The sequence below is a fragment of the Bos grunniens genome, chromosome 12, assembly GCF_055505025.1.
Source record: "Bos grunniens cultivar Pamir isolate PY7600 chromosome 12, Bosgru_T2T1.0, whole genome shotgun sequence".
NCBI classification, from domain to species: domain Eukaryota; kingdom Metazoa; phylum Chordata; class Mammalia; order Artiodactyla; family Bovidae; genus Bos; species Bos grunniens.
Genome location: NC_141176.1, coordinates 73138289 through 73161045, shown reverse-complemented (window position 1 = coordinate 73161045; position 22757 = coordinate 73138289). Strand labels below are relative to the sequence as shown.

The window sequence follows — 22757 nt, the reverse complement described above, 5'->3', positions numbered from 1 at the left end:
GGTTTTCCCTACTTTCTTCCACTTAAGTCTGAATTTGGCAATAAGGAGTTCATGATCTGAACCACAGTCAGCTCCTGGTCTTGTTTTTGCTGACTCTATGGACTTCTCTATCTTTGGCTGAAAAGAACATGATTTTCATGTTGACCATCTGGTGATGTCCATGTGTAGAGTCATCTCTTTTGTTTTTGGGAATTGGGTGTTTGCTATGACCAGTGTGTTCTCTTGGCAAAACTGTGTTAGTTTTTGCCGTGCTTTGTTTTGTACTACAAGACCAAATTTGCCTGTTATTCCAGGTATCTCTTGACTTCCTACTTTTGCATTCCACTCCTCTATGATGAAAAGGACATCTTCTTTTGCTATTAGTCCTAGAAGGTCTTGTAGGTTTTCATAGAACCATTCAACTTTAGCTTCTTTGTCATTAGTGGTTGGGGCATAGACTTGGATTAGTGTGATATTGAATGGTTTGCCTTGGAAACAGAGACCATTCTGTTGTTTTTGAAATTGTGCCCAAGTCCTGCACTTCAGACTCTTTTGTTGACTATGAGCGGTATTCCATTTCCTCTAAGGGATTCTTGCCCACATTAATAGAAGAAATGGTCATCTGAATTAAATTCAGTCATTCTGGTCTATTTTAGCTGAGTCCTAAAACGTCAATGTTCACTCTTGCCATCTCCTGTTTGATCACTTCCAATTTACCTTGATTCATGGGCCTAACATTCCAAGATCCTATGTAATATTGTTCTTTACAGTATCAGACTTTACTTCCATTATCAGTCACATCCACAACGGGCCATTGTTTTCTCTTTGGCTCTGTCTCTTCATTCTTTCTGGAGTTATTTCTCCACTCTTCATATTGAGCAATTGCCAGCCGTGGGAGTTTGTCTTTGTGTCATATCTTTCTGCCTTTTCATACTGTTCATGGGGTTCTCAATGCAAGAATACTGAAGGGGTTTTCCATTCCCTTCTCCAGTAGACTACGTTTTGTCAGAAATGTGAATGAAAGCAGCTGCCATTTGGGAAGAAAGATCTTTTGCCTCCAACAGTGGTTTTCATTTGGCAACAGGGTAGAATCACCTGTAGGGTTTTAGTAATAAAAAGTGTTGACTCCTGCCTCCCCTCCCTGAGACTCTGATTTAACTGAGATGACTACTCAGCACTGGGATTTTATAGAGCTCCTCTGGTGATTTGAATTTGCAGCCAAGTTTACAAAACACTGGCCTTTGTCATATTGAGGATATAAAGGACTATACTTGGAGAAGGTAACTGAATATACAGGGATCAGGTGATTCTTCAGGAGTAGGAGTGTGCATTTCTGTGTGTGGAGGGTGGGGTGAATGAGGATGAGGCAAAGCTAGAGGCCCCAACCCTCTTGCCTGCTGTGAGGCCTTCCTGGTCCCTCATTCCGTGAACTTTCCACCTGGACTCGTGGATTTTGCTGCCCCCTGGTGGTGATTTGCAGTATGGTAGAGTTGTTTTTAGCCTCTTGATGAAAGTGAAAGTGGAGAGAGAAAAAGTTGGCTTAAAGCTCAACATTCAGAAAAGGAAGATCATGGCATCTGGTCCCACCACTTCATGGGAAATAGATGGGGAAACAGTGGAAACAGTGTCAGACTTTATCTTTTTGGACTCCAAAATCACTGCAGATGGTGACTGCAGCCATGAAATTAAAAGACGCTTACTCCTTGGAAGGAAAGTTATGACCAACCTGGATAGCATATTCAAAAGCAGAGACATTACTTTGCCAACAAAGGTCTGTCTAGTCAAGGCTATGGTTTTTCCAGTGGTCATGTATGGATGTGAGACTTGGACTGTGAAGAAGGCTGAGTGCCGAAGAATTGATGGTTTTGAACTGTGGTGTTGGAGAAGACTCTTGAGAGTCCCTTGGGCTGCAAGGAGATCCAACTAGTCCATTCTGAAGGAGATCAGCCCTGGGATTTCTTTGGAAGGAATGATGCTAAAGCTGAAACTCCAGTACTTTGGCCACCTCATGCGAAGAGTTGACTCATTGGAAAAGACTCTGATGCTGGGAGGGATTGGGGGCAGGAGGAGAAGGGGATGACAGAGGATGAGATGGCTGGATGGCATCACTGACTTGATGGACGTGAGTCTGAGTGAACTCCGGGAGTTGATGATGGACAGGAAGGCCTGGCGTGCTGAGATTCATGGGGTTGCAAAGAGTCAGACACGACTGAGCAACTGAACTGAACTGAACAGTTGTCCCTGGAGGTTTCATACAAGCCCCTCCTCAGTTCATCACAAATCTGTGAGCAGGATTCCCTCACATCCCATAGATGTGGTTTGCCAGGAGGGAAATCCTGGGAACCAGACACAAGGAGCAGCTTGGCAGTAACTTCAGGAGTTGCTCCTGCACAGGGAAGCTCAGGGAGCTCTAGGTCACTGGTCAAGCACAGGTCTGGCACATGCCTGTAACTGGAGCCTTCCTGTGCCTGGGGTATGAGGAAATTGGTCTTAACAGCCAGAGATAAGTGCCTGTGAAATCAAGCATCAGGAAGTACAGAGGTGTAACTTGACAAGCTTCACAGTAAACGGCAACAGTCCTACTGTATATTCCACCCTCCTGTATAGCAAAGATATGTTTTTACTTAATTACCACGTTTACCTGTGACACAAGCCTAGAGGGTGTTAGGATCCCCATCTCAGAGACATGGAAACAAGCCTACAGAGGTTAAGGAAATTGCTCAAGGTCATCCGACTCCTAACTGACAGATGCAGCCTGAGCCCAGGCAGGTGGGACCCCACAGTCTGTCCTCGCTCCTCCCATGTCCTGGCAGGACCCGGAGTTCTCTCCTGTCCAAAGATCTGCCCAGCCCTTCAGCCCGACTCTCCTGGTGGTCCAGGTGGTCCCTCCAGGTTCCCACAGCCCCTTTGCTCCTATTTCCCCTGACTCCGGTCCTTCCTTCTGCAGGGCAGCCCCGAGAGCCCCACAGTCAGCAGGAGGACACACTTGCCCCGATCTGGCCGCTTCTCCCTGCAGCCAACTCCCGGGGATGGGGTCAGCCCAGGTTGTGAGGGCTCATGAGAGAAGGAGGAAGGGAGTGAGCTTGTGGTCAGCGTCTTCCTGTGACCTAGGACCTCCCTCTCTCTACCTCTCACTTCCGGCCACTTATGGCAGCTTCCCTCTACGTTCCTCTCTGGCCGCCCCACACCCCCCCCCCGCCCCCGCCCCCGCCCCGCCCCGCCCCCCAATTACAAGTGCTCCTGTAGCTCTGCTGTGGATCAGAGTCACCAGGGGAAAGGTCAGAATGCAGAGTCCTAGGATCCATTCCCAAAGATCTGATCCAGGAGGTCACACAGTGGGGCCTGGGAATTTGAATTTTTATCAAGCATCCCAGTGCATTGGGGGATTGGGATGCAGGGGATCCTGTGAACACTCAGAGAAACATTTAATAGACCTGCCACTCACATCCGTGGGCCCTTGGTCAAGAGTACAAATGAAGGCCATAGTGTATTTTTAAATATTTAGAAGTTATAAATCAATCAAACAAAACTGTCAAGTACACCTTCCTAACTATTAACACCTGGCAGACTGGGGTTTTGGACACTGAGCTCCAAGCCAGAAGGCAGGACAGCAGAGGGCGGGGCTGACCCAGCCCCCAGCCCCCTTCCCCTGCTCTTCCCACCTCTGGCTTTGACCTTCCCTTTGCCCTGAGGAATCTGCTGCTCAAGCAAGAGCACTCCTATCCTTCAAGTTCAAAATCAGGCCACACTCTTCCCACCCATGAACAGCAGTATCTTGACCACCTGTCAGGCTAGGACATGGGCCCCAGGAGGGAGGCTGGCACTGGGGATGGGAACAGGGATTCTGGGGTCCAGGTGCTCAGAGCACAGCCTGGAGGGGGCGAGGCTTCAGGTGGCCACACCCCCTGGTCCTCTCTGGCTGCACCTGGGGAGGATGCATCCGCAGGATGACCGAGCAGGGCCTCGAAACTAGCGCTTCTCAAACTGTACTGTGAGCAGGACTCACCTGGGATCCAGAGATTCTGAGTCAGTAGGTCTGGGATAGATTCCATGTCCTAACTGCCTCCTAGGAGAGTCGATGCTGCTGGTCCACAGGCCACACTTAGGACAGCAGAGCTCTAGACAGGGTTGGCAGAATTTTTCTGTAAAGGACCAGGAAGTACATTTCCAGAATTTGTAGATCTTATGGTTTCTGCTCAGGAAAACATCTACTTCTGCTTCATTGACTACACTAAAGCCTTTGACTCTGTAGATCACAACAAACTGGAAAACTTAAAGACCACCTTACTTGTCTCCTGAGAAACCTGTATGCAGGTCAAGAAGCAACAGTTAGAACCAGAAATGGAACATCTGCCTGGGTCAAAATTGGGAAAGGAGTATGACATGTATGTTGTCACCTTGCTTATTTAACCTATGTGAAAAGGAATGTATGTATACGTATAACTGAATCACTGCTGTATAGAAGAAATTAAGACATTGTAAATCAACAATACTTGAATAAATTTTTAAAGAAACAAGAAAAAAAAAGTCAAGGGTGTCAGTAGGCTCACTATTAATAATATTCACTGGTTATTTGCTTAGCCAGGTGTTTGCCAGATTTTTCCACTTTGAAAATACAATTCTTCCCTAAAGAATTAATCTGAGAAGATGCTTTGAGTCCATGAAAGTGCTGTGTCTCCCCCAACCCATGAACACTCACCGTATATTCAGACAATGATGAATTTTGTCTGAATTATTTATGACAAGGATGGCTGCTATATGGTACTTTTCTGTCCATCCGTCTACATTTGTGAGTTGACCTTCTACTGAAAAAAAAAAGGGCTTTCCCTTCTTACTATCTATTTTATGTCTTATAGGAATCAGTATAAACTCATGGATTTAAAAAAAATTTTTTTTAGTGTTGTAAAATGTAGGTTTTAAAAGCCCACAGCCCTCTGTTTATGGTTATTTACTTATGACATTTCTAATGTGATAAAAACTCCATCTCAGAGACTCATTTTTTGTCTAGATAATCGGAAAAATTTAATTTTAAAAATGCTTTTCCTGTAATGTCCTCCAGAATTAAATATGATAAGCTTTTGGATCAAACACTGGTTTGGAATACCCAAAGCTTCCACCTATTAGGATGGATACTTGTGAGCATGTTTGCTGAGTGAAAGAGTGAGTTTTAGTCAGGACTGTCCAATATAAATGTCTTATAGAACATTCCTAGTGTATCTAAGTCTTAACCTTGGTTTTTATTAAAAAATCACACAATCCCATTTTGACTCCTAAGGCAAGTCAGATGGGCCTGGAGTATAGATGGAGGTCTCACACAGCTGGAGCATGAAATTCCTTCTAATAATGTTATTTTTTAGATCTAAATTCAAATAAATATATCTTTCTCACAGTTTTCAACACACATTGCTATTTTAGTTTTTGGAAAAAAGAAACACTTTTCTTAGAACATTAGGTTTAAAAAACAAAAGCTCAGTTAATCTACATTCTTTTTGTTTTTAAAGGAAAATTAACAGCTTACACTTAAAACCTTGTGTTTAAAAAAATTCTGAAGGTTTTAAAGTGGCCTGTTGTGCTTCCAGGGACCTTCTTCAACATTAGGACCATGCTGCTGATTCAAGAATAGAATTGGTAAAATATATGCACAGTATTGTTTTAGATTTGAAAAAAAAAAACACTTTTAAACTTGAACAGGAATTTAATTATTTCTAACTTTTTAATGCTATTAAAAGCATTGATAATGTATAGTAGGGCCTTTTGAAAGCCTGTGTGCTCTAATTTTAAGATAAATATGATGGGAACAATTAATAAAGAGGATAGGGCTGGAGGGGATAGTACTGGTTGACAGATAATCACATATCCAGCATTGTTCAAAAGCAGTCTTTCTCACCTGTCTTGGATTAAATATGAGTTTTACTTAACGTTACATTTTCAACCCATTGCAACCTAATCAATGATCCATTGTGCACGGCTAGTGTGCAGCTCAGCCACGGGCCCCTCCCCCACCGCACAAGTGCAACACTCACACTGGTCCCCGGGGAATTCAGGATCCCACCCATCCTGAGGGTGGATGTCACAGCAATACAGAGGGTTTTGAATTTCTAGACTTCTTGAACTTCCTGTACTTATTTCTAACCGGGTTACAAACAGGTCAGGGACTGACATTAGCACACAGACCACACTGTTTCACTGTCATAATCAATCTTTGCAACAGCCTTCTGAGAATCAAGAAGGCTATCCCCACCTCACCCTTCAAAGACCCTGAAGCACAGTGGGCTTCCCAACCTTAAGAGCCCACACTCACCAGGTAGCAGAACTTGAATCCAAGCCCAGTCAGTGCCCAGAGGAGCCAGTATTTGCCCCTGACTCCAGATCCTGTGCTCCTCCCCGTGTGCTTGTGTCATTTTAACTACATGTGGAGGAGAAACAGTTTGGTTTAGGCCATCAGATGAGGACCTCCTCACGTACACCTTCTACATTCCACAAACCTCCTTCATCCACACCCATCCTGTTCTCCTCTCCTGGTGATAAGAATCTCCAAGGTCAGTGATACCACCCTGTGTCTTTGGATGCTCTTAGGTCATCATCCCAACCAAAGCAATGGTTCAACAGCAGGAACTGTATTCATTTTCCAGACAAAGAAGCTGAGATTCAGAGGTTGAGATGCTTACCCAAGCATGTAACTAAGACTACGTGGCTGTAGGCTGTCCAGAGCCTATTTTGTCAAGGATGGTGCCATTCTAATGTCCTGGCACCTTGGCTGGTTACTGCTTTCCCACACCCACACTGCTAGTGAGTAGTAGAGAAAGGACAGATCAGTGTGACTGATTCCAAAACCAGGGCTTTCTGTTATCCCAGGCTACCTCTTAATATCTCAAAGTTAAAAAGTTGAGAACGAAGATTTGCTCTCAGTCATCATTTGTTCATTCCACAAACATTTATTGAGAAACCTCTATGTACAGATACTCTGCTGGAAGACATGATTAAAAAGTGAACAGGGCACAGTTTCAAGTGCTCTAAACTAAGTGAGAAAAATTCCACGTGTGGACACTTACAGTCAGGGCAGGCTACATGCACAACAGAAAGAACAGGCCCCTTATTTAAAAATAAGGTCTCACAAGATGGTGACACAGGACACTAACCAAGTATGGTTCAGTTTAACACGAGAGGCGCTCAGGGTAATACACAAATCCGAGTTACCTAGGATGGCAACTGATGTTAATGTGACTTCTTAGAAGAGGCAACAACTGGGCTGACCCTGGACAATGAGGATATCTCCCCTACATGGACCTTCTCTGTCTTTTAGACCAGATGGTATTCAGGAGAATCACTGAGTCATCATTTTCACTTAAACATCAGTCATCAAGAGGTTTCCCCACAGTGCATCCTCACCACCTACCTCTGGAGCTTTGATACAAACCAAGGGGGGACACTGAGACGTGCTGTCCTGACCTCCCTTCAGGGACTCGTTGTCCAACAGCTGAAAGTGCTGCCAGTGGGCAACCTTAAACCACCAGCCCCTCTGGGGGCAGCCTGCATGCAATGACCCATCTGGGTGGAGGTATAAAGGACTGGTCATTGGATGTGTCAGGACAACCCTGGGGGGCCATCATCACTCCAGACTCCCATGTGGGCAGCTCAGGTCGTCTGGCCAGTGATCCAGCTTGATCCTTCCCTCTGCCTTACCCTGTTTATTCCCTCCTGATTCCACAGTGTTGACCCCAAGGGCACCCCTGATACACATCCCAGAACTAAACTCCATCTGAGTGTGCATCCCAGAGAACCAGCCTGAAACACGTATCATAAAACATTCCAGTATTTGGGGAGGATTTTTATTGAAAATTACTGATTACACATGTACCAGTTAACATTTTAACATTAAATGTTAACATTTTAAAAACTCCCAATAAAATACAAAATGGTAGAAACAAAGACCTTTAGTGTGAATGTCATTACCTTTGGTTTAAAGTTCACAATTTAATGTTGTCTGACCAAATGAAATTAAGTTATATATTAACAACAAAAGACAACTATATGTTGAACCATATGAAAGTGCCATTTTATAGCTTATAAAAAGACTGAATGTTAGCCATTCTATATGGTTCAATCTAAAAGAAAAAATCCATAAGCATTTGAAATTTAGAGAACATTATACTTATGAATAACCCATGGGTAAAAGGCACAGTTAATGAATTAAATTAGGAATTAGAAAATACATAATACTATGGCTATTGACAGTGGTAAGTACCAAAACTTGCAGGTTGCAGCTAAAATGGACCTTAGGGGAAAAGTCAGCTTTATATACTTATTTTAGAAAAATGATGACATTACTAATCTCTTTTCAATTTAAGAATTTAGAGGAAAAACCTCAACATTAAGGAAAAGTTGAAGAAAAGAAAGAATGATATGATGATCTAGGGGAAAAAAAAGAGCATCAGTCAAGCAAAAATTTGATTCTTTGAAAACAGGAAAAGGTTATGCAAGATTATTCACAAAAAAGAAGGCTAAAAGAAAATTAAAAAGTTAAAAGAACAGAGTTAGAGATGCTGCAGAGATTAAACATACAAGATATTATGAATAAATTTATGTCAACCAAGCTCAAAACTCACAGGAAACAGATTCCTCCTAGAAAAATGAAACTTATCAAAATGACTCTGCAGAAATAACACACTGAATAGGAAAAACATAACTACCAAAAGTTACCCAGACAGTGTGGCTGCACAACACTGTGAATGCAATTAATGCCACTGGATTGTGTGATTAAAAATGGTTATATGGTAAATTTTATGTTATATATATTTTACCACAATTTGTAATATTAAAAAAAATAAAATTCTCTATCTAGAATACAGTCTAGCACACGTCTGTCCTTCATTAGCAAATCCCCTAGAAGGGCTCCTATTTTGAGAAAGCGTATTTTCTCTTCCTTCTCTTTTAGAACATATAATATTGTCTTTCGGTATTTAACCATATATCTATTTTTTAATTGTTGTTACTTAAACTATAGTATATTATTATGTTTTTCCTATCAGTTTTCTCTGTAGCATTTTAACCAGAGGTCTTTTGATAGAAAAATGGATCCTAGTCATGTTAAAGGAAGTGGTGACACAAAACAGCAACTTCACACAGTCTTCAAGTAAACAGAATCCCTGATATAATTGGAAAGTAATATGTAATTCTGGGAACAGTAAAAATACATCTGTGACAACTTTGTCTCAAATCTTAGAAAATGAGTTTAGCTCTGGAGTCTCTCAAGACACAAAACCTGGGAGACAGCTTTTATTGGTGGCCTGCATCTCTGATTTGGATAAGAGTGAGTAATATAACACTTAAATAAACATAATAAATCCATTTTCAAGAGCTTGAAATCATTGAGTGAAATTGGAGAACAATCATCTTGTAATGTGTAAATATTTGTTGCTGGCATAAAAAAAGTAGAATATAGTTTATGCAGTGCAAAACCTATTGGAAAAAAGCCTTTGGAATAAACACGAACTCATGGTAAAATCAAAGTGTTGATGCAAAAATTGTTCAGGCTGAGGGTTGTCCACTGGAAACATTAATAACCACAAGGTCACTGAATAATATCTGGCTATCTCCTTTTGAAGTATACCTGAGGGAGAAAAAGACAAGAACAACATGTTTAAAAGTCTTTAAGCCCTCCTCCTGATGCAACCATTTCTAGGTTTCCTTCTTCATGTGAAGCAATCATATCATTATTGGAGGCACAGTTTTTGAAAAACCAGGGCTGTATTTATTCTACAGAGGAAGCAACCCCATTAAAACCCTCAGTTGGGCTGGATATAATGCTAAATAACCTGTAGATCTCCTAGATTTCTGGTCATTCAGAATCACATATATGCTTTATAATTACAGTAAATTGATAAGCAAAATCATTTTATTCCCTGAAATAAATTTAAAACAGTGTAACAAAGAGGACAGGAAAACTAGCATCTTAACAGGGTTTGTCATTTTCACACATAAAAGGAGCACAACAGATTTGGATGTTAATGCTGCTGCTGTTAAGTCACTTCAGTCCTGTCCGACTCTGTGCGACCCCATAGATGCCAGCCCACCAGGCTCCTCTGTCCCTGGGATTCTCCAGGCAAGAACACTGGAGTGGGTTGCCATTTTCTTCTCCAATGCATGAAAGTGAAAAGTGAAAGGGAAGTCCCTCAGTTGTGTCTAACTCTTCGTGACTCCACGGACTGCAGCCTACCAGGCTCCTCCATCCATGGGCTTTTCCAGGAAAAAGTGCTGGAGTGGGGTGCCATTGCCTCCTCCGTTGGACTGGCATATACATATGAAATATCCTGGTGTTTAATTTGTGTGGCAAAGCAGTTATAGGGCCTATAGAAATGTGACCTGTGGATAGTGGGTCACAAGAATGAAAAGAAAATCAAATGCTTTAACAATGACTCAACCAAGAAACTTCTCTAAAATGTAAGATGATACCCAATAATAGGACAGATCTCTGCCAGACCTTTAGCTCTTGAATTCTACCAAATTCTAGCTGAACTGGAAGAGATGAAGGTTTTCTCAGTGTATAATCAGAACACAAACGAAAGGAAGTGCTGTCAAGTTCCACAATCATCAGTTTTTAGTAGCTGTGTTGTATCTTGGTTCCTTACAGATGGACATAACAAGATAAAATAATGTCAGGGCTTGTGAAGCCTTATCTCTGAATGTGTTTGGACAAAAAAAGGATTTCAAGTGTAACTCTTTATCCTCAAAGAAGAATGTGAAAAGTTTCATTTGAGTCTTTAAAACAGAAAATGTATTATCTATCAGAGGCTGACTCATGTCACAAACTGGTTTACTTAGACACATGATCCCAGATCTCCCTTATAAAACCTGACTGCAGGTCAGGTGGGTGCTGTAAACAGAGTTATTATGAGAGAGAATGAACTTCACACACGAAACAGAAAAGCACTAGGACACCTACCTTCATAGTAAGTGCACTTTCTTACTCTCTTGTTGCTAACGTATCCTGCTCTGCACATGAAATGCTATATATTTAAATGTCACCTAAGGAGAAAAATAAACCCTCCAAGAATGCTTGGGCCCACTGGCTGAAATCTGAGGCTATTTCCATTGTAATGGAAGCACTTAAAAATAAAGCCTTTGGTGGGAGTCGGGGGATGGTTAATTGCATATCATCACCCTCCTCCATTTTATTAAGCTAGACATAGTTGGTGATTATATGCTTATGTACTATTTTGGTGAAACTAAAAACAGTTAAAGGAACCAAAGAAAATTCATTTCATTTTCTTTTTTTCATTTTCTACTCCTTAATATTCTTTCCAAAATTATCTGCTTCTTTTCTCCATAACCCTTCTCAATACAATTTTTATAAAGAAAATATTATTTCTGCTGCTGCTAAGTCACGTCAGTCGTGTCCGACTCTGTGCAACCCCATAAATGGCAGCCCACAGGCTCTCCCATCCCTGGGACTCTCCAGGCAAGAACACTGGAATGGGTTGCCATTTCCGTGTCCAATGCATGAAAGTGAAAAGCAAAAGTGAAGTCGCTCAGTCGTGTCCAACTCCTAGCGACCCCATGGACTGCAGCCCACCAGGCTCCTCCGTCCATGGGATTTTCCAGGCAAGAGTACTGGAGTGGGGTGCCATTGCCTTCTCCCATATTATTTCTAGCAACATTTAACTAAAAAGGACTTTGCTTCATGGTCTGAAATACCTGAACTGGATACTGCAAAGGATCTTCAGCAATTGGAGACACCTGATTAGGGTCTCTAAAGTGACCTAGAAGAACTATGGGTATATTTGTTTTATTATTGGGAGGCAAGGTTTCTACCTACAGCCTTTTATAAAATGATCCCACTTTTATACCGTTAAATGCTCTATATCCTCAAAGCACTTAAGCATCTGCTCTCTCATCTGATCCCTGTGATAAGTGTGAAGAAGCCAGCAGGGCTGTAATCCTGCTATACACACAGGTGAGGACCTGAGGCTCAGAGACCTGGGGGACACAAGACCACGTGGATGCTAAGTGCCTCCTCCATCTATCCAACTGGACCAGGCTCCTAGAGCTGGGATATGAGATTTTTACAACTGCTGGGCTGTATTAGGAGATTTCATGAATAGGGAAAATGACACCTCTGTTACATACTGAGAACAAAGAAACTTCAAAAAATCTCAACCTGATCTGCTTCATCACAGAACAGAATGGATGGCAGGCATTTATTCTTGGAGCTGAACTGTGTCCCCTCTGAAAGGCTGTTGCTGAACACAAAAGATGCCATGATTCTTGGCCTCTAGAGGAGAAGAATTCAATTTGGGGCTAGTGATGAAGCCTGATCACTCAGAGCTTTTGTGTAATAAAGTTTTATTAAAGTATAAAAGAGACAGAGAAAGCTTCTGACATAGACATCAGAAGGGGGCAGAAAGAGTGCCCCCTGCTATTTTTTAGGCGGATGTTATACAGCTACTAGTAGTAGTAGTGTTAGTCACTCAGTCGTGTCCGACTCTTTGTGACCACGTGGACTGTGGCCCGCCAGGCTCCTCTGTCCATGGGATTCTCAAGGCAAGAATACTGGAGTGGATGGTCAATCACTTCTCCAGAGGATCTTTCTGACCCAGGGATCTAACCCAGGTCTCCTGCACCGCAGGCAGATTCTTTACCGTCTGAGCTACAGGGAAGATCAATATAGCTACTAGCAGTCTGCTAATTAGAGAAAGGAAATGTCTTAAAACTCAGAGAATGGTATCAGGCCCCTCACAAACAACTTGCATTTTGTGACAACATTGGCACAAGATGAGTTGTCCCTGGCCATAAAATGATTGATATGAATCTTGAAGAAAGGCACGTTTCTAAGCAAATATAGTTTCATTGACATAGCTTAAGAGAACATTTGAACGAGTAAACATTCTGGTTTCTCAAGTCCATTCTGAGTCTTAGGGGGAACTGACTTGAAGACAGAATCTAGGATAAATACGTAGTTCATTAGCATAGGTTAAGAAAAACATTTCCATAAGAAAAATGCATTGGTTAGCTCAAGGTTTGAGAAAAGTTCAGGTGGAACCAGGTATCCTATGGCAATACAGAATTTTAAAAGAAATCTCCTTTTTAAATTTGTATCATTTCAGTTCAGTCGCTGAGTCCTATCCTACTCTTTGTGTCCCATGGACTGCAGCATGCCAGGCTTCCCTGTCCATCACCAACTCCTAAAGCTTACTCAAACTCATGCCCATTGAGTTGCTGATGCTATCCAACCATCTCATCCTCTGCCTTCCCCTTCTCCAGCCTTCAATCATTCCCAGCATCAGGGCCTTTTCAAATGGGTCAGTTCTTCATATCAGGAGGCCAAAATATTGGAGTTTCACCTTCAGCATCAGTCCTTCCAATGAATATTCAGGACTGATTTCCTTTAGGATGGACTGGTTGGATCTCCTTGAAGTCCAAGGGACTCACAAGAGTCTTCTCCAACACCACAGTTCAAAAGCATCAATTCTTCTGTGCTCAGCTTTCTTTATTGTCCATCTCTCACATCCATACATGACTACTGGAAAAACCATAGCTTTGACTAGATGGACCTTTGTTGTTAAAGCAATGTCTCTGCATTTTAATATGCTGTCTAGGTTGGTCAAAGCTTTTCTTCCAAGGAGCAAAGAAAGTGAAAGTGAAGTCACTCAGTTGTGTCTGACTCTTTGTGACCTGTGGACTCTAGCCCACCAGGCTCCTTCATTCATGGCAAGAATACTGGAGTGGGTTGCCATTTCCTTCTCCATGGGATCTTCCCAACCCAGGGATCAAACCCAGGTCTCCCACATTGCAGGCAGATGCTTTAACCTCTGAGCCACCAGGGAAGCTCCAAGGAGCAAGTGTCTTTTAATTTCATGGCTGCAGTCACCATCTGCAGTGATTTTGGAGCCAAAAAAATCAAAGCTTGTCATTGGCTCCATTGTTTCCCCATCTATTTGCCATGAAATGATGAGACCAGATGCCATGATCTTAGTTTTCTCAATGTTGAGCTTTAAGTCAACTTTTTGGCTCTCCTCTCTCCTCATCAAGAGGCTCTTTAATTCTTCTTCACTTTCTGCCATAAGGGTGGTGTCATCTGCATATCTAAAGTTATTAATATTTCTCCCAACAATCTTGATTCCAGCTTGTACTTCATCCAGTCCAGCATTTCTCATGATGTACTCTGCATATAAGTTAAATAAGCAGGGTGACAATATACAGCCTTGATGTACTCCTTTCCCAATTTGGAACCAGCCGTTGTTCCATGTCCAGTTTTTACTGTTGCTTCCTGACCTGCATGTAGATTTCTCAGGGAGCTGATCAGGTGGTCTGGTATTCCCATCACTTGAAGGATTTTGCAGTTTGTTGTGATCCACAGAGTGGATCTATGGCTTTGGCATAGTCTATGAAACATAAGTAGATGTTTTCATGGAACTCTCTTGCTTTTTTGATGATTCAGCAGCTGTTGGCAATTTGATCTCATGTTCCTCTGCCTTTTCTAAATCCAGCTGCTTAAACATCTGGGAATTTATGGTTCACATCCTGTTGAAACCTGGCTTGGAGAATTTTGAGCATTACTTTGCTAGCATGTGAGATGAGTGCAATTGTGCAGTAGTTCAAGCATTCTTTGCTATTGCCTTTCTTTGGGATTGGAATGAAATCTGACCTTTTCCAGTCCTGTGGCCACTGCTGAGTTTTCTAAATTTGCTGGCATATTGAGTGCAGTACTTTGACAGCATCATTTTTCAGGATTTTAACTAGCTCAACTGGAATTTCATCACCTCCACTAGCTTAGTTCTTAGTGATGCTTCCTAAGCCCCACTTGACTTTGCATTCCAGGATACCTGGCTCTAGGTGAGTGATCACACCATCGTGATTGTCTGGATCATAAATATCTTTTTTGTATAGTTCTTCTGTGTATTCTTGCCACCTCTTCTTAATATCTTCTGCTTCTGTTAGGTCCATACCATTTCTGTCCTTTATTATATCCATCTTTGCATGAAATGTTTCCTTGGTATTTCTAATTTTCTCGAAGAGATCTCTAGTCTTTCCCATTCTATTGTTTTCCTCTATTTCTTTGCATTGATCACTGAGGAAGGCTTTCTTATCTCTCCTTGCTCTTCTTTGGAACTCTACATTCAAATGGGTATACCTTTCCTTTTCTCCTTTGCCTTTAGCTTCTCTTCTTTTCTCAGCTATTTGTAAGGCCTTCTCAGACAACCATTTTATCTTTTTGTATTTCTTTTTTGGCAGATATAAATTGTATAGAGAAGGGGGAAACATATAACACTAGTAGTTTGATTCTTCCTGCAGCTTATGAGAGAGAGAAAAAAATGTCTGACACTTGTAGCCTACTCCCTCCGTTTGGAGACTCCTGGCCTTCCTTCTTCCAATTTTACATGTTGAAGTCCTAAACCCTCTAGTACCACAGAATGTGACTGTATTTGGAGACAGTGTCTTTAAAGAGGCAATAAAGTTAAAATGAAATCATACAGGTGGGTCCTAATCTAACAGATTGGAGTTCTCATATAAAGAGACCAGGAAGGTCAAACAAAAGGAAGAGCATGTGAGGACACAGAGGGAAGATGGTGTCTACAAGGCAACGAGCGAGACCTCAGAGGAAAACAACCCTGCTGACACCTTGACCTCAGACTTCCAACCTCCAGGGCTGTGAGGATATAAGTTTCTGCTCTTTAAGTCGCCTACTCTTTGGTCTTTGTATGGCAGCCCTAGCACACTACAGCCCCCTTTAGCTTTATGTATCTAAAAGCGACTTTCTCTACTATTTCAAGGATCATCCAAAAGGGTCAATCAGACAGTGTCCGCTCACCTGAGCTGCAAGTTCAAGAAAATGTGATGTGGAAGCACCTTCTCCCAGATATTGGGTTTTCTTTTCAGATGAATGAATTCTGTTCTATTAGAGTGAGAACCTTGTGACTTAGGCTAGTGCTCCCCGTGTTATAGCTCTGAACAATGCACTGATATCTAATGCTTGCACATTCAAAAAAACGATAATCTGACAGTTTATCCTCCTAAGAGGATGCAGAGTATGCAGAAGTAATGTCAAGATGGGATGAGAATTAAGAATTATATTTATTTCTGTAGAGGGACCTGAGCCAGTGGCAGGACTGAAATCCATGAGTGAGGTTCTGCCTCCCTGCGAACTTCGGTGACTGGCCTGACCTTGGCTACCATGTGACACGAGAAGTGTTCTCAGGCTCGACACAGAACACAATACCTAGGATGGCACTTCGACTCTGCCAGCAATTCCCCCTCTGTGCTCCTTGGACCAGCTCTGTCACCTTGGGTGAGCCCTGTACACACTCTCCTCATCCATTACATGGGATAAAAATGGACCATCATGAGATTATGTGAAATCATACATGTGAGAACTGTATAAAACAAATTATAAATAACTACACAAATGTAACTTACCATTAATATTGTTACCATAGGTGCAGGATTACCAGACCTGGAATCACAAGATTTCTAATTCTATGACCTATGACTGCTTCAGTATGTATGTTACACTTGATTTAAAATATTTACTAAAAGACCAAATTTATAATTCTGTGTCTGCTGCAGACTAGCTTAACACCAGTTATATACATAGGGCCACCCTCCTTCTAAAGCACCTTAGTTTCCTCATCTGTACAAAGAGAGTGTTGAATCCTATTATCTTATTATCTGGACCAATCTAAAATCCTGTGTTCTATTTCTCATTATTCAATGTCATGATGATATAGTTTTAAAATGAATACTTTGACATACAGGTGGGAACACCTCTTTTTGATGTGAAATGCCTAAGGTCAAAAGAGCAAAGGGTTTGGAAGATTCCTGGCTCTCTAGGTCTCAGGATGGATAGTCTGACTGGGAGACACTCCAGTGGATAAAAGCACTCTGTGAATTTCAGCCATAAAAAAAAAAAAAATACCCTTGTTCAGCTTCTCTAAATTTGCATACAATGTAAGTACTTATGAAAAGTTGAGAACACAGACTTCCTTGCCCCTAAACCTAAGCACAAACTATAACTCTACCAACTCTTCAGCCAGCTCTGGGACCCAGGAAGTCTCCTACCTGATGAGCAGCAGAAGGTCTTGCTCTGCATTTCCTCATTTCTACAGAGGATTGAGAGAAGACAGTGATGAACTCAGGCCACATTTTAGATAAATCTTTCTTATACAAGTACCTAAGATACTGGGACATGTTTTCTTTAAGACATTTTAAATATTACACAAATACTCTTATTCTGTTTACAAGTGAAAATCTGGGAAAGGCAGAAAAGTATGAAAAATGGAAAACATATCCATAATTTAACATCCAGAGATAAATTTTTGATGGGGAAACCACATCCCACCCTGAGCCACACACGTTAAGGGGTAAGAACACCAGACCTTCCTTCCCTCCCTCTATCTTCTCATCAACTCCAATCCCACTCCCACCTGGTTCCAGAAAGAATTACAGATGGCTGCTTGACAATGGCTAAGTCTCTTAAACCAGACCTTGGTTACCACTACACTTCTGTTAGGAAGATACCATGTGACCTGAATGTGACTCACTGAGCCCCTTCCTCACAGCACACACAGTGCTTAGTGCTTCACACACCTCATCTCTGAGAAAGTGCTTTGTAAACCTTCAGGCACCATTCAGACTACAGTGTGAAGGTATTGTGATTTCTTGATTTGTCCTGATGACAATTTCATCTTCTAGAAAGTAGAGGAAGCATGCGGGGTGGGGGTGGGGGCAGGAAATGGACCTACTAAACAATGAAGAATTAGGGAGAAAGTGATAATATCAGGTAAGAGTTTTCTTTACAGGTTAGGAAACAGAAGAGACCTACACCTTTCTCTAGAAGAGCTTCCTAGAATCAAAATATTCCAAGTTTTTTCCCCTTAAACTCTCAAATTTCCTGGATATTCCTTGACAGAACCTATTCACAAATGTGCTGAGCACCAATCAGAATGAATGTAAAGGGTATGAAAAATGAGACTGTTCAGTGCTCCATGAGAATCTCAACTCAGAGTCTGAACACATGGAAAGTCGAATCCAAAATCTGTCTCAGGCACAGGTGTGTGCATACAGAAGGGTTCACACATCCCGACCCCACCCCCAGCACTGCTGCAGATTCTCAGCAGACCGTCAGCCTTCTACCTGCCACATGTTGTTAAGACCCAGTCATGAAGCTTCCTCTCTGGAGGCTTCTAACTGAAAACAGCACAGAGTGCTTGCTCCCAGACCCTTGGTGGAGATCCTGTGAAGAGTGAACCCTGGAGGCAAATTTTAATTACAGCTTCCCGCAGCAGGCTCACCTATTTTGCCCTTTTGGTGAGGACAGCAGCCTCCTCCTCGCCCAGTTGTTGAACCATCTTGTAAAATAGGCTGTTTCTATTTTGCAGCAAATTATATGGCCGATTACTTTCTTTCTGAGTCCCTGAATCCAAAACCTGTTAACAGAAGAAAGAAACCCATTAGCACACAATATCCCCCAGTAACATAACTCAGACAATATTTCAAAAAGGGGCAGGTCACGGAGAATTTGGGTGGTAGGACTGATATTTAAATGGTTTGATTACTATGTTTTACTAGGGAGACAAAGGCCCAGCCCGACCTTTCATCATTATATGGTTATAGGAAAGGAAGAAAATAAAAAGTTTAAAATATGATTACTGGAACTGAACAGTCTGTAGCATTTTATATACTGCCCAGGGCATTTGGGGTTGTTATCATTAGTTAGTGCTTTTAGCTCTCAGACTCTGGCCTTTGAGGGCTATTTATACAGATACACAAAGTTGGGAAATATCTTGATTCAAGAAAATCAGACTGCTTTTATCTAAAAAGTAGGTTGACATACAAACCACATGACAGTTTCCTGACAACAAATTATTTGTCCAGTTGATTTGACAATCTGAGCAATATTTTTGGGGAAAAAAGTAAATGCTTCTGGAATTTCTTTAGGGTCCGGGATTATGTCAGCCCCTACTGGAAGAACTAATGCTGAAGCTGAAACTCCATTACTTTGGCCACCTAATGGGAAGAGCTGACTCACTGCAAAAAACCCTGATGCTGGGAAAGACTGAAGGCAGGAGGAGAAAGGGACGACCACAGATGAGATTGTTGGATGGCATCACCAATTTAATGGACATGAGTTTGAGCAAATTCCAGTAAGTAGTGAAGGACAGGGAAGTCTGGAGTGCTGCAGTCCATAGGGTTGCAAAGAGTCTGAAACTGAGAGACTGAGTGACTGAATAAGAGGGGCAGAATCCCTTGTCCAAGAGGTTAAGATGCTTCTTGACATTGGCTGTAGCTGTAGTTTATTATTATGAGAGTGGAAGGCTGGCAAAAAGAGCTGCTATATAAGCAGCTTTTGCGGAAGTGCTCTGCACATAAGGCATTTCTAGAAATACAGTTTTCTTTTTGGATAAGACTATAAAAGCAAATAAGAAATTGAGCTCCAAATTGAAGTGATCACAGCCTGCACAGCACATGGGGTAGCCCAACCTGAACTGCCTAGGATCTGAATCTGTTTTCACAAATTACTTTTATTTGCTTCTTTCTCTTTCTTTCTTAGGCTACCTGCCTTTCACCCCTTTTATTGCTCATTAATAAACCTAATTGGAAATTGAAAGGGAGAGGAAGGGGCTCTTAACTTTGCCTCTCTACTTATGAGTGACCTTGGTTAATGGTTATGGAGGAGGAAAAAGTACCTGAAATAATTGACCCAAATAATAGAACTACAAAAACAGTTCTGATGTTACTGCTGCTGCTGCTAAGTCACTTCAGTCATGTCTGACTCTGTGCGACCCCATAGACCGCAGTCCACCAGGCTCTGCCATCCCTGGGATTCTCCAGGCAAGAACATTGGAGTGGGTTGCCATTTCCTTCTCCAATGCATGAAAGTGAAAAGTGAAAGTGAAGTCACTCAGTCCTGTCCAACTCTTCATGACCCCATGGACTGCAGCCTACCAGGCTCCTCCGTCCATGGGATTTTCCAGGCAAGAGTACTGGAGTGGGGTGCCATTGCCTTCTCCAGTTCTGATGTTAAGTGGAATTTAATTATTCATTTAGGTCATATTTAGAGTAAATGTATCTAAAGAGAATATGCGGTATGGGCTTACCTGGTGGCTCAATGGTAAAAGAATCTGCCTGCCAATGCAGGAGTCCCAGGTTTGATCCCTAGTCCAGGAAGACCCCACATACTGTGGAGCAAATAAGTTCATGCACCACAACTACTGATCCCACATGTCACAACTACTGAAGCCTGAGTGCCTACAGCCTGTGTTCCACAACAACAGAAGCCTCTGCAAGGAGAAGTCTGCACATTTGCCACAACTAGAGAAAAGCCCACACAGCAACGAAGACCCAGCACAGCCAAAAATAAATTAATAAAATTATTTTTTTTTTTAAAGAAAAGAATATGCTGGAACTCTAAACAAGACACAAGTTATTTTTTCTACACATAGGTATTGCAGTTAACTTCATCCTGTTTATTTAATTGGAAACATTTTTTAAGTCTCATAAAGGGCATATTTCTATTAATCTTTTGTTTATACTGTGAATCATTGTTAAGAGCAGCTTTCTCAAAAGAGTCCAAGAATAATTTAATGTCTCATCTACATAATTAATTTTCTATATGCCTATTGAGCATGCCAGTTTAGATGCCCTGAATGTGCAATTTTACTTAAGTATAGCATAATAGAACATAACTGCTCCTCCTAAAATTGAAGAAGAAAAACTGCAGTTTTAAAACACAGGTCTCAAAATACCTATGTTCAATTAATCTATGAAAGATTAGGTAAGAATATATATTGAAGAAAAGACAGTCTCTTTGCTAGGTAGTACTGGGAAAGCTGCATACCTGGAAATGAATGAAATTAGAAAACTCCCTCATACCACACATAAAAATAAACTCAAAATAGTTGAAAGACCTAAGATAAGACTAGGTATTATAAACAGAAAGGAAAACACAGGCAGAAAACTCTTTGACATAAAATACAGCAATATTTTCTTAGATCAGTCTCCCAAAGCAAAGAAATAGAAGCAAAAATAAACTGGATCTAATTAAACTTAAAAGGCAAGACTCACATTAGGGGCTACAATAGCTAAGATGGGACATAGACTGAAAAATGGCCAGAAACAGAATTTTACCAAGTTAGCCTTTACATTTACTGGCTTGATCAAAGACTCTAGATATTTCAGAATAAATAAACATAAAGCAAATCTAAATTCTCTTTGTGTACAGAAAAATAGGTATAGTTTTAGATTTTTAACATCCCTTATAAGAATAACATTGCATAATTTCCCACTATGTCCCCACCCTTGCTGTAACACAAGTTAAACTATAAACTAAATCACACATTCAAATTGGTGTGATAATAATCCCAGAACCCCAGGATCTCTCCAGGAACCCCAACCTTGAATTACTTATCAAGCTCTAGTCGGTTATGTAAAAAAACATTACATTGGACAAATGAGTTACATAAGCCCAATAAGACATGTTTATCAAACCTGTTTATGTGTATATATTCTTGGTAGCTGTCTAGACATAAAAATTAAATGGACCCACTGCAAAATAACTCGATCCATTTCATTGGCAAGATGCCATCAGTGAAAAGGAGGAATGCAAGGAGATGTGGGCGAGTGCACCGAGAGGTGGAGGGCAGGAGAGGATGGAGTTAAAGCCTGATGAGAAATTATGACAACAATAGAGATAGATCCCCACTTATTGACAAGTAGAGTTGCAAAGGGAAGGTCTGTGTCATATCTCTGTTTCTGGTCGCCAGGCGATGACACAGGGACAGCTGTCCAAACTTGCATACTGGGTCCAATGAACATAGGTGCCCATGATTTTCTAAGTGACGGGGCAACATGGCAAGTATTAACTCAAAATCCCTTCCTAGATCTTCAAATAATAAATTAGTCTCTCACCAGGGGGGTGATGAAGGCTGGGTTATAGTTGCCTCCACAGTCACTTTCCCAAATCTGCTGCCTTTGCTCATAAGCACTGCCCTCTTAAAGTATCTCTTCTTCCCAACTGTGCTTTCTACCTCCATATTAGTTATTTTCCTTTGAAAACTTGAGTGAAATCTTTTGGAGTTTTTGAAGGAGTTTTCTCTTCTGAAATATTCTAATTGCAGCCATGTAGGCTTCTGAAAGAAATGTTCCATGAAGGTGAAAAACAGAATTTAAGTAAAACTCTAGTTAGACATGAGCTGTTTTGTGCTTTCCAGGTGGGGATGTTACAACAGTTTCTGGTTTTGATTTCCCTGGGGAAAATTCTACTGAGAAGAGGTTTGTGTTGAGGAAGAAACAAAAAACAAAATCAAAAGACTGACTATAAACAAAAGAGGTGGAATCTGCGTTTCCTGTCCCTGGTTTTGTTTTTTCATCATTCATTTCCAAAGAACTTTCTAACTGCAGACAGTGAAAATGTTGACCACAGACAATACTGTTAATGCAAGTGCAGATTGTCACATGCTTCTTTGTTCATGGTTCTAGGGAGAATTCAGGTGATATGAAAACTGCAGTGTGCAGGAATTAGAGGCAACAGCTGTGCTATTGGCTGCAGAGAAAGCAGGTCACAAGCACCCAGCTAATCCTAAAATCTGTAGGAAGAACCCTCTAATGTAGAGACAGTAGTGAGTCTTAGGAGAAAAAGGATTTCTAATTTGTCTGTCTTGCTCCACTGGTTTGGAGCAAATGAGGAAGTTTAACTTAGTTGCTGTTATGACTTTTATGCTTAATCATAACTTAGATGCTGTTATGACATCTTCAAGATACTTTAGAAGAATTTCTTTGTAAAA

At 41.4% G+C, this 22757-nt stretch overlaps 1 pseudogene across 1 annotated transcript in view; it reads right to left on the bottom strand.

Annotated features, from left to right (window-relative positions):
* Positions 1–9352: 9352 nt before the first annotated feature.
* LOC147361893 (ATP-binding cassette sub-family C member 4-like) overlaps positions 9353–22757 on the bottom strand; it is a 32112-nt pseudogene continuing 18707 nt past the window's right edge. Inside the window, exons 4-5 of the transcript XR_015137562.1 lie at positions 18267–18401; positions 9353–9589 (exon numbers count right to left, since the gene is read on the bottom strand). The product of XR_015137562.1 is annotated as an ATP-binding cassette sub-family C member 4-like (transcript). The remainder of the gene's footprint in view (positions 9590–18266; positions 18402–22757) is intronic.